Source organism: Stegostoma tigrinum, unplaced genomic scaffold (assembly GCF_030684315.1).
Source record: "Stegostoma tigrinum isolate sSteTig4 unplaced genomic scaffold, sSteTig4.hap1 scaffold_148, whole genome shotgun sequence".
Lineage (NCBI taxonomy): Eukaryota > Metazoa > Chordata > Chondrichthyes > Orectolobiformes > Stegostomatidae > Stegostoma > Stegostoma tigrinum.
Window position 1 is genome coordinate 588,699 of NW_026728091.1, and position 13,123 is coordinate 601,821.

Consider the following 13,123-nt stretch of genomic DNA (forward strand, 5'->3'; position numbering starts at 1 on the left):
GCTAGTTGATGCGACATGAGATCCCTGGGACTTATAAAGCACGTCCCACAGTTTAGGCATTTAAAATATCTCTCCTCCACGTGAGCACTTTGGTGGATCATCAGGTCCCCAGGTGTTTTATAGTATTTTCCAGTCTCGACATTTAAAGGGTCTCTCTTCAGTGTGAAGATGTTGATGGGCCGCCAAGTTTCCAGAGGTTTTATAACATTTTCCACAGTTTTGGCATTTAAAAGGTCTCTCATTAATGCAAGCTAGTTAATGGGACATCAGGTTCTGGGATGTTCTGAAGCATTTTCCAAAGTCTGAGCTTTGAAATGGTCTCTTATCAGTGTGAATGAGCTGGCATTGCAGCAGGTGAGATGACTGAGTGAATCCCTCCCGACACATTGAGCAGGTAAATGGCCTGTTACTGGCGTGAATCTGTCGATGAGGTTTCAGCTCAGAAGAGGAAATGAATTCCTCCCCACAATCTCCACATTTCCACAGTTTCACCCCAGTGTGACTGCATTTGTGGTTTGTGAGGTCTGATGATTGGCTGAAGCCTTGACCACACACACAACATGCGTAGTTTCTCTCCAGTGTGAATGGACCGTTTTCCTACCAGGTTTAAAATCTGATCATGTTCCATTTGTGATGAAATGGGCGTGACGTTTGGTTGTGTTCGTCTTCCCCTTCTAATATCCTATGAAATTGACATCAAACAAAAAACAAGAGAGTCAGAGACAATCTCTCACAAGACACTGGCTTCTGTGTGAAGATAGAGAATGAAAGCGAGGGATTTTGAACACCGGCAACTTGATCAGAACTTTGTCAGAGTCATTTAAACACCCAGCCTCCATCATTGAGAAGGGGCAGGGTAGCAGGTGGATGTGAACACCAACATCTCTAAATTCCCTCCAGGTCACAAACCATCCAAACTTTGCTGACATCCAGTCCTGGTGGAGCAGAAATTTCCTCCCATTAACTAATGACAAAACCAAGGCCTTTATCATGTTTCCCCAACACAAACTCCACTGCCTCACAACTGACTCCAAACCCTCTGTGGCAATTGCCTGAGTTTGAAACAAAACGTCATAACCATGGTGAAATATTTCATCCCGAACTGAGTTTTCAGCCACAAATCCCCACCGTCATTGAGACTGCCAAATTCTGCCGCAGTAACATTACCCAACTCCTCCGAGTCTCTGCTCATTTGCTGCTGAAACACTCATCCATTCCTTTGTTACCTCTCGACTTAACTATCATTACACATCTCCTCACGGTCCTCTCACATTCCCCTCTCTGCACTTGTCTTATTTCTCTGCCTCTACTTTTGTGTGTCCTTGAGCTCTGTTTAGTGTTTTTTTGCTTCCTTCCACTGAGTGTATCTCAATGAGATTTTTACCACTGCTCATTCTCCCAACCATGTGCTGCTGTCTTAACAGCTTTCTCTTCCCACATCAGCTCTCTCAATGCTGTAAGGGAAGGAGGTTCCACTTTAGGAGGTACAAATATGTGGACAGATTATGGAAAGATGTAGGAGCAACAGGGTGTTGGTGACGGGAGATTTTAATGTTCCCAACATTGACTGGGATTCACTTAGAGTTATGATCAGAGATAATGGGAACTGCAGATGCTGGAGAATCCAAGATAACAAAGTGCGAAGCTGGATGAACACAGCAGGCCAAGCAGCATCTCAGGAGCACAAAAGCTGACGTTTCAGGCCTAGACCTTTCATCAGCGAGGGGGATGGGGAGAGGGTTCTGAAATAAATAGGGAGATGGGGGAGGAGGACCGAAGTGTTTATCCACTTCACAAGCACCTTCCACCCCAACCTCAAGTTCACCTGGGCCATCTCCAACACATCCCTCACCTTCCTGGACCTCTCTGTCTCCATCTCATTTACCCAGCTAGAAACTTATGCCCATTTCAAGCCCACCGACTCCCACAGCTAGAGTACACCACCTCCCACCCAAACCCTGCAAAAATTCCATTCGCCTTCACCACATCTGCTCCCAGGATGAGGCATTCCACTCTCACACATCCCACATGGCTGCGTTCTTCAAGGACCGCAACGTCCCCCTGCAGTGGTCAAGAATTCCCTTGACCACGTCTCCCGCATTTCCCACAACACATCCTTCACACTGCGACCCCGCAATAACCGCCCTAAGAGAATCTCTTCTGTCCTCACATACCACCCCACCAACCTCCGGATACAACACTTCATCCTCCGACACTTCCGCCATCTACAATCCAATCCCACCACCCAAGACATTTTCCATCCCCAACCTTGTCTGCCTTTTGAAGAGACCACTCACTCCGTGACTCCCTTGTTCGCTCCACAATCCCCTCCAACCCCACCTCTCCAGGCACCTTTCCCTGCAACCACAGGAAGTGCGACACTTGCCCCCACACCTCCTCCCTCACCCCCATCCCAGGCCCCAAGATGACTTTCCAAGTGGAGGGTTGGGAACCACTTTGCAGAACACGTCCGCACGGTTCACAATAAACAACCGCACCTCCCATTCGCAAACCATTTTAACTCCCCCTCCCATTCCATAGACGACATTTCCATCGTCGGCCACCTGCAGTGCCACGATGATGCCACCCGAAGGTTGCAGGAACAGCAACACAAATTCCACTTGGGAACCCTGCAGCCCAATGGTATCAATGTGGGCTTCACAAACTTCAAAGTCTCCATCTCCCCCACAGCATCCCAAAACCAGCCCAGCTCGTCCCCGCCTCCCTAACCCGTTCTTCCTCTCACTTATCCCCTCTTCCCACCTCAAGCCGCACCTCCATTTCCCACACACCAACCTCATCCCGCCTCCTTGACCTGTCCGTCCTCCCCGGACTGACCTATGCCATCCCCACCTATACTCTCCTCTCCACCTATCTTCTCTTCTATCCATCTTCGGTCCGCCTCCCCTTCTCTCCCTATTTATTCCAGAACCCTCTCCCCATCCCCCTCTCTGATGAAGGGTCTAGACCTGAAACGTCAGCTTTTGTGCTCCTGAGATGCTGCTTGGCCTGCTATGTTCGTCCAGCTTCACACTTTGTTATCTTCACTTCGAGTTAGTGGTTTAGATGGAGCAGAATTTGTAAGGATCATGGGGGAGGGCTTTCTAGAGCTGCATGTAAATACTCCAACTTATGAAGGCGCCATACTGAGCCTGGTGTTGGGGAATAAATATTGATGGACAAAGAAGAGCGTAGTCCTGAAGGAAGAGTGCTAAACTGGGGGAAGGCCAACAAAAGCAAAATTTGAAAGGAACTGGGGAAAGTGGATTTGGAGCATCTGTTTGAGGGTAAATCCACATTTGATATGTGGGAGACTTTTAAAGAGAGGTTTATTAGACTGTAGGACAGACATGTCCCTGTGAAAATGAGTGACAGAAAGGGCAAGATTAGGGAACAATGGATGACAGGTAAAATTGTGAGACTGACAAAGAGGAAAATGGAAGCATACATAAGGTCTAGGCGACTGAAAACAGACGAAGCTTTGGAAGAATTTGGATAAGCATATGGGCGTACACGGAATAGTATAGGTTAGATGGGCTTCAGATTGGTATGACATGTTGGCACAACATCGAGGGCCCAAGAGCCTGTACTGTGCTGTAATGTTCGAGAAAATAGGACTAACCTGAAACGACGAAATAAAAGGGCTGAAAGGGATCGTGAAATATCTTTAGCAAACAGGGGTTAGCAAATTCCCAAAGCCTTTTGACATACATAAGGAGCAAGAGGGTAACTGGCGAAAGAGTTGGCCCAGTCAAGAATGAAGGAGAGAAGTTATGCAAGGAGTCAGAGAAAATGAGTGAGATTCTTGATGAGTACTTTAACTCTGTATTCACTTAGAGAACAACATGACAGATGTTGAGGTTGGTGATAGATTTTTGATTACTGTTGGTCAAGTGGGCATAAGGAGGGAGGTTGGGGGAGTGTTGGGTATTCTGAAAGGCATTAGGGTTGGCAAGTCCCCTGGCCCAGATGTCATCGATCCCAGGCTATTGAGGGAAGCGAGTGAAGAAATAGCTGGGGCCTGAACAGATATCTTTGCAGCATCCTTGAGCACGGGTGAGGTCCCGGAGGACTGGAGAATTGCTAATGTTTTCCCCTTGTTTAAGGAGGTAGCAAGGATAATCCAGCAAATTATGGGCCAGTGAACTTGACATCCATGATAGGGAAGCCATTGGAGAAAATACTGAGGGATAGGATCTATTTACATTTGGAAGAAAATGGGCTTATCAGTGATAGGGTGCAGGAAAGTTGATGTCTTACCAACTTGATAGAATTCTAAACCAGCTATTCTAAATGCTAAACCAGCCGGTCATGCCCACCCCAATCCCAAGAATGACATTGTTTTTTAAAAAATGCCCTTCCAAATACCTGCATTATCTCCAATTCCATACTCCTGAAAATTCTTGTTTTTTAATGTTTCACATTTGGTGCCCTCAGGTTTTAGCTGCCAAGGCCACAAATGGTGAAATTTCCTACCTAAAACTCTCCCTTTCTCTGCCTCAGTTTTACACTTGAAAATATGCCTTCAAAACAACAAATTTGACCATAAAGCATTTTGTCACCTTCCTAACATCTTATTGATGATTCTGGTCAAACGTTGCATTGTAATACTCCTGAGGAACAATCTGGAAGTTTCCACTCAGTGAAAGATACTACATTGATATCAATTAATTGTCATTGATTTGGACACATATCACAGTTCCTTCATCACCATTTCATGAGTCACTCCACGCTGAACAGCATTGTGGGAGGTACTAAGGAAATATAATTGCCAGCAGCAAATGGTTAGGCAATTTTCTGCTGTATAAACCTCATTTAGAGAGTGGATGAAAGTAACAATAAAATATCTAGGATAGTCACACCCGTTATTGGAGACAGAGGAACTTAGACATGACAGAGTTGATCGAGGAGAGCAGAAATGAACCAGGACAATGGATGGGCTCTCATTCATCAGTGTTATACAGCAACTTTTAACATCAGTCTCACAATATTATGGGGGTGAGAAAATTCTACCAACCATGTGCTGCTGCCTTAACAGCTCTATCTTCCCACATGAGCTCTCACAATGCTGTGAAAGAAAGAACACCAGCCCCAGAGTCAGATGTCTGAGAACAGCACGAGAAGCTGAATTGTGTAGATTACTGGTTAAAAAATACTGAAATAATTTTGTTGTGTTCCAACTTTAAAATCAAATGCTAAACTCTACCCCTGAAAAATTATCAAAAGCACTGGGGTCAGAGGAAACTATCACAGTTCAGGATACCTAGGAATCAGAGTGATGTCACTGAGTAATTGTCCACGTGTCATAACATCACTCATTTGGACAGCATTTGGGTCTGCACAAAAAGGTGACCTCCATGAAGGATGTGACGGTCAACTCATGATTCAAAAAGAAATTCATCAGAATGTTTAAAGAACTGAGGGATACTGGTTCTAAGGTCACATTGGAGAAACTCAAGTTGTTCCTCACAGTGCAAAGGAGATCAATATGCCAGTAGATAAAGGGGGTGATAATATAGTGTGGACCTGGAGGAAAATGTTCTGATGAAAGGTCCCTTCCTGAAATGTCAACTTGCCTCCTCCTCCAATGTTGTCTGGCCTGCTATGTTCCTCCAGCTCCACAGTGTGTTATCTCAGTTTCCAGCATCTGCAGTTCTTGCTATCTCTGATTTGATAAAGGTGTTCAAGTTTAAATCAGGTGGATAAAGAGCAGTTGTTCCTCTTTGCTGATAGTAAAACTGTTTGGTATACAGATTTAAGATATTGGGCAATAGTTACTGGGAAACATAAGAAAGGAATTTTGTGCTATTTTTATTTTACTCAATACTTCCCGTTAAAGGCCAATAATACCCAGTGCTAAATGAATAAAAAAAAGGCATGCTTAGATCATTTAGTTTGAGTTTCCGATCTGCAAATCCTCTTCTGATGTGCTGTAAAAAAATTACAAATGCCATCTCAGTCAACCTGGGACACAATTTCGGAAGAAGCAACTATTTCCTTGATTTGGAGTGTGCTGTGTAAATGCTCCCCTCCCGACTCCCTGTAAAAGCAGTTTATAAAAACGCCAAGATAACAAGTGTGGAGCTGGACGAACACAGCAGGCCAAGCAGCATCTCAGGAGCACAAAAGCTGACGTTTCGGGCCTCGACCATTCATCAGAGAGGGGGATGGGGAGAGGGTTCTGCAATAAATAGGGAGAGAGGCGGAGGCGGACTGAAGACGGAGTGAAAAGAAGATAGTTGGAGAGGAGAGTATAGGTGGGGAGGTAGGGAGGGGATAGGTCAGTCCAGGGAAGACGTGCAGGTCTTCCCACCTACTAACCTCATCCCGGCTCTTCGACCTGTCCGTCCTCCCTGGACTGACCTATCCCCTCCCTACCTCCCCACCTATACTCTCCTCTCCACCTATCTTCTTTTCTCTCCATCTTCGGGCCACCTCCCCCTATCTCCCTATTTATTCCAGAACCCTCGCCCCATCCCCCTCTCTGATGTAGGGTCTAGGCCCAAAACGTCAGCTTTTGTGCTCCTGAATGCTGCTTGTCATGCTGTGTTCATCCAGCTCCACACGTTGTTATCTTGGATTCTCCAGCATCTGCAGTTCCCATTATCTCTTATAAAAACGCTATCTCTGTCAGTCCAGGAGAGACATTCACAACTTTCTCTCCCCTGGCCCAGGGCAACCGCACATGCGCCTTGATGCCCTCTGCCTCCTACAAAGATGCCTGCCGTTACCCACGGTCTGCCATTGAGAGGGAGCCTCGATTTTAACATTTTATGAAACCGGGACAGATTGCTTCTTTATACGGGATCTGTCACATTCGCAAAGTGTTCAGAAATCCTCCCCGTCTCACTGACCGGTCTATTGCCTCCCCCGTTCCGCCTTATTATTACCTCTTGTGGAGCCGAGGAAAACAGCGACTGCGGCTCAGGTTCACTCCCACCGCGCATGATCTAGACAGTGGGCACTTGGGAACTTACTGAGCCTGCGCAGTGATCAGCAATGATGTGCACAGCACTCAGAATTCTGGGTTACGTACCCGTCATTGTAAAGATTGAGAGAGAGAGAGAGATAATGGGAGCTGCAGATGCTGGAGAATTCCAAGATAATAAAATGTGAGGCTGGATGAACACAGCAGGCCAAGCAGCATCTCAGGAGCACAAAAGCTGACGTTTCGGGCCTAGACCCTTCATCCAATAGCTGGATGAAGGGTCTAGGCCCGAAACGTCAGCTTTTGTGCTCCTGAGATGCTGCTTGGCCTATTGTAAATATTGAATTGTATTTGTTGTAATGTGTACAAGCAATCTTTCTCTATACTTCCTACCAGGACAACTGACATACATTTTATAAAGTATAAAACGTGTCTTTTGCATCCCATGGGTATAATATTACAAAGTCTGACACTGAGTCATACATTGAGCCTGACACCCAGATGCCGTTCACATTCTGGGTCAGAGGATTGCTTTCTTATTAGAGAGACAAAACTGGTGGTGGCTGAACCTGAGGGACACCACAACTCATGTCAGCAGAGAGGTTGAAAGTAGAAAGTCATTAGTGGTAACCTCAGGCGGTGTGGGATTTCATTCTACACTGTTGGCATCATGTGGGAAACTGGCAAACGGCTCTGAGAAACGGTTTGGCTTTCATAGCAGTCTTCAAAGAGGAAAATGTAGTTTCATGTTGCAGCAAACAGCAATGCTTTCCTTTCCTTTGTTAAAGAAAGTGTTTTTGTTCCACTGATGCCCTCAAACATTGACTACCTGTTTGGATGAGCACTTGAAATGTCAAAGCAGACGATGTGCTGGGCCAATCCCTGGAAACTGGCTTTAGAAGTGAGATCATAAACAAAGTTTCTGGTAAAGCTGAGCAGGTCTGGCAGCATCTGTGGAGGAGAAAACAGAGTTAACGTTTCAGGTCAGGTGACCCTTCCTCCGGTTTTTATTTATAAGTGAGATATTTGATGACTGCATAGATATAATGGGCCGAAGGTTCTTTCTCCGTGGTGTTAAAATCTCACTGACTAATATTTTGCAACTGAAACAAAAGGTCAAAAGCAGTGTCAAGACAGAAAACGTGCAAGCATTGTGCACACCTTCGTTTTTGGGATTCAGCATTGCAACTGTTGTGTTCATGGTTTGATTCCGAAATAGGAATGAGGATTTTATTGTTCCTCTCAAAATTCTTAAAGTGAACGTGAATTCCTGACATGAAAACACATAAAGGGAATAGCTCAGTCAGAATAATAACAGTTTGACATCAGGGATGAAAGCAAACAGGAGGAAGTGCTGAAATCCAATGACTTCAAGTGCTCAAAAACAGTCCTGCAAAAATAATACTTGCGCCTTATTACAGCATACAGATTTCTTTGAGATTTAATATGTTGGACACAAAAAATGGTTTTCCTTTTGGGCAATCTGCACGAGCGTGCCTAGTATCAGAATGGGGGTTGCACATTTAAGACAGATGAGGAAATGTTTATTCTCTCAAATGATGGTGAATCCATGGAATTCCTTACAGCAGAGGCTTGTCAGATCTGGGTCATTCAGTGTATTCAATGGTGAGATTGGCAGATTTTTAATCAGTAAAGGTATCAAGTGTTATGGGGAAAGGCAAGAAAGTGCAGCTCAGGATTATCATATCAGACACGAGATCAGTAAATGGTGGAACAGACTGAATGGGCTGGATGGTCCGTTTCTGCAACTAAAGTTTATGGTCTTAATACGAGACTGTTAGGATGACTTGAGTGAAATTTGCCAGGTTAACATGCATGGATCCTCTCCGAGCTCTGAAATGAGGTGAGATGTGCACCGTCAACACACAAACGAGAGTCATTGTGGGTGATTGATCCAGAGTGATTATATATCAGGTTAAACAGTGAAAACCAGTCATCAGAGCCCAGAGATAGTAGGAACTGCCGATGCTTGAGAATCTGAGATAACAAGGTGTGGAGCTGGATAAGCACATCAGACCAAGCAGCATCAGAGGAGCAGGAAATTTGATGTTTCGGGTCTCACCCTTCTTCAGAACCCGAAGCATCAGCTTTCCTGCCTTCAGAACCGACGTAGGGCCTGGCTGCATGAGGCCTACGGTCAGCTCCTACAAACCACCGTGGCCCTTCACTTTTCCTGACGTCCACTCTCTTCTTGTTTTAAACCATTTGCTAACTCTGTTTCCCGACACAGATGCTGCCAGGCCTGCTGAGCTTCCATGTCAATTCCATTTTTGTGTCATATTTCCCCAGTTCTTTGTTTTATTTTAATCTGAGTCACGTCTGGGACTACACGGTTCACCTTCCATCTCCTGAAGGATCAGTTAGAAGTGCTGTCACCATGATTAAATAACACAGCAGAGTGACTATTCCCTAACTAGGAATCAAAGCTGGGCTGGGGAGGGGTGAGGGGCCGAATCCTAGCCACGAGACCACCAGTGAAAGGGGCAGGGGGTGTGGTACATTTCTGCAATGACACTGCTTTTGCTTTTTCATTTGTGACCATTTTCACTGCAGATCAGTTTCTCCATCTGAGTTTTTACAGCGTGGAAGACGACCATTTGGTCCATCATGTCAGCGCAGGTTATCAAACCTTCATCTGTTCTTGCCACAGTATTGAGTGCACTGAGTTTCAATTACCCATCTAAGCTGCAAACACATCGGCACAATTACACTGGGAAGAAACTGTTCACCTGCTTCATGTGTGAGAAGGCATTCACAGCAGTTTCACATTGGAAAGCGGCTGTCTCCCTACTGTGAGTGTGGCAAGGAATTCATGAAGTTATCCCCGCTGCTGACACACCGATGGGCCCACACTGGGGAGACACCATTCACCTGCTCAGAGTGTGGGAAGGATTTCTCCCGGTCATCCTGCCTGTTGAAATACCCACAGGTTCACTCTGAAGAGAGACTCTTTTATTGTGCAGTTCGTGGGAAGTGCTATGAAAGCTCAAGGGAACTCATGTACCATCAACATGTTCACACTGAAGGGAGACCATTCATGTGTTCTCTCTGTAGAGCTGGGTTCAGGGCATCATCAACCCTCACTGTGCACCAGCAAATACACACTGGGGAGAGGTCATTCACCTACTCTGTGTATGGGAAACAATTCACTCAGTCATTTCGCTTGAAGAAACGCCAGTGGCTTCAAACGTAACTGCAGTAATTGGGTTTTTCTTTTATTTGTTCGTGTGATCATGGCATCAGAAGCTTAGCAAGCTTTTATCATCAGTTCTAACTGCCCAGCGGATGGTTCAGAATCAAACTAATTATTATAGCTTGGAGTCACACAGAGGTCAGAATAACAATGGTTCCCAGGCCCAATGGCACTGAGTTGATTTTCTGGTCTCTTGTCCTGTTTCTGAAGCAATAGTCAATAAATTGTTGCAGTTGATTTAAACGTGAAAGACCAAAATGGGCTTTATTCTGATTCAGCATGCCCTGCTGTTTTCTCAGATGTTATTGCCAGTCTCTTGGCCCTCACACCATCACCTGTTCAGGAGGGTGTTACAGGAAAGGGGGAATGGTTAACTGCATCTGGTGACTCAAAGTGTCAATTGTCCCAAAAGGGTAACTCTGATTTCTTTCAGAGATGCTGCTGGGCCTGCTTAATTTTTACAGCAATTTCTGTTTTTGTTTCTGATTTCCCTGCATTTGCAGTTTTTTAAAAATGTTTTTCAATATTCAACTTGTCTGTTTCAGAGAAGCCTCATTGATCGGTTTGGTGGGTTTTGGAAATTGAAAGTTAGGCTACAGATCAGGCAATGGACTCATTGAATGACAGATCAGGCTTGAGGGGTTGAATTGTCTCCTCCTGTTCCTATAAAAGTATTCCATCTGCAGCTTGCGGCATTATTTCCCCTCACGACTCACTTCACATCCGTGACTCTTACACTATATGCTATTACTGGCTGACCAAATCTCCTGTGTTTGAACTAATTCTGTTATTATTCAGCGTTCCATCTTCGCCTGCCCGAGTGTGACTCTCGTCAGAGAATGCTGTCTCTCCTGCAGAAATTCACCAAAGATCCTCAGGCAGCACATTCCAAAACCATGACCACTTCCATCTGGAAGAACAAGGGCAGCAGATATATGGGAAGATCACCACATCCACGTTCCATTCCAAGTCACTCACCATCCTGACTATGAAATATATCACCGTTCCTTCAATGTCACTGGGTCAAACCCCTGGAATTGCCTCCCTAATAGCATTGTGGGTCACCACACAGCAGGAGGACTGCAGCAGTTCAAGAAGGCAGCTCACCACCACCTTCCCAAGAGCAACTTAGGATGGGGAAGAAATGCTGGCCCAGCCAGGGACACCCACATCCCACACATTAATAACAAAAATACTGTGTGAACAGTCACAACAGGAGGATCCTGGAGTTTCATTCCCCTGGAACAAAAACAAAGTTGCTGGAAAAGCTCAGCACGTCTGGAAACATCTGTGACCCTTCCTCACTCCCCTGGGATCTACCAAACCTGTTTATTATTTCCACTTCCTCTTTCATTCTGACTCTTTAATTTCTCAATTTCAGTCCACTCGCCTTTTGAGCTCTTCAACAACCCCATTTGGGAAAATGAGAGAAAGCTGGAATTAACGCAGGGAGCTGGGAAGTGGGCGGAAGTATGAGGAGAGGCCACATCAAAGGAAGCTCCCATTCCAACAACAGAGCTTCTCAAAACACAAAGGCAGCATGAAAGCTTGAGCTGAATGAACATGGTGATGTGTGGGCTGTCATGAGGAAAGTGTGACCATGATCACAAATGGTTAAGATCACAGGATCCTGACAGTGCAGAAAGAGGTCATTCAGTGCATCCAGTCTGCATTAGCTCTCTATCCCACCCTACTCCCATGAACCCCACATTTACCGCAGCTAACCCAACCACGTAAGCTGCACACTCGGGGACAATTTAGTGCAGCCAATCCACCTAACTTGCATTTTTCAACTGTGGGATGATCACAGTTTAGCTCTAAAGAAGCGAGATTGTGGATTAAATCTCAAAAACAACTCAACTCTGAAACAATTTCATGGTTTTTATTTCCAAAATTAAAATCTGGGGAAAGCTGCAGACACAGCGATTTCAGTTTCCCTCTGGAGGAAGAGAATTTAAAACTCTGACCCGGGGGCGCTGTGAGCTGACAGAGGCCTGGGTCCAGAAATGTAACAGATTCTGAGCAAGGTCGGGGTGAGACAAGGGCAAAAGGCAGATGTCACGGGGGGAAGGCAGGAGAGATTAAATTGCAGAAATGTTATTCGTCCCTCAAGGTTGCAGGGAATGGAGTTCGGGCTGCAAAAGAAACAAATAAGCAAAAGATGTGCCTGGAGCCAGGCATGCAGTGGACCCAGAAACAAATTGAAACAAGAAATGTAAACAAATTGGGGCAGAGTTCACAGTTTGAAATTGTTCATCTCAATGATGAGTCCAGAAATCTGTAAAGCCTGGCTCGTTCTATTCCAGCCAACACACACATGATGGGCCAAGGGTGAACACTGCTGTCCAGCCAACAATACGCACATCACAAAAAATGAATAAAAAAATTGTCTTGCTCTGCGCTGTAATTTTCTGTTACTTTTCTTCTGACATTTGCAGTTTGTTTCTGATGATGGCTATAACCCTAAACTTGAACTGGAGTTTAGTATCTGAGAGAAATGTAAAATAAGTCAGCTTTGCCTCAAACACATTACTGTAGATTGTTGTATTTGTCCTGAGGGTTGACCAGCACCTGGAGCTCAGAAAGGACAATCTCAGGGTGGGGAGTAGGGGGAATCGTGCTCAGCAACAGAGCTTCATTCGGGGCAAATCCTTCAGTGTCACACTGAGGGTGTCAGATGGCACTTTACTCTTTCATGTCTCTCTTCATTGACAGCCAAGCCACAGTGTGGGTTAATCCTAATGCGTGTAAGAAATGTGTCCCAGCTACTGTCTTCCATGGCTCACAGCTCCTTGACACGGAACAGAATCTCGTTTCCAACTGGGTTTAGTGTCTGAGGAAGTACAAAGGTGAATGCTGGAAACGTGCTTCAAATCAGAGATTAGTGTAAATCAATGATCTGTTCCTGACTGGAAGTGAACCATCAGGCTCAGGTTTAGGTTTCCTCTACATTGGTAAAGATAAAACAGTATTTCGCAGCC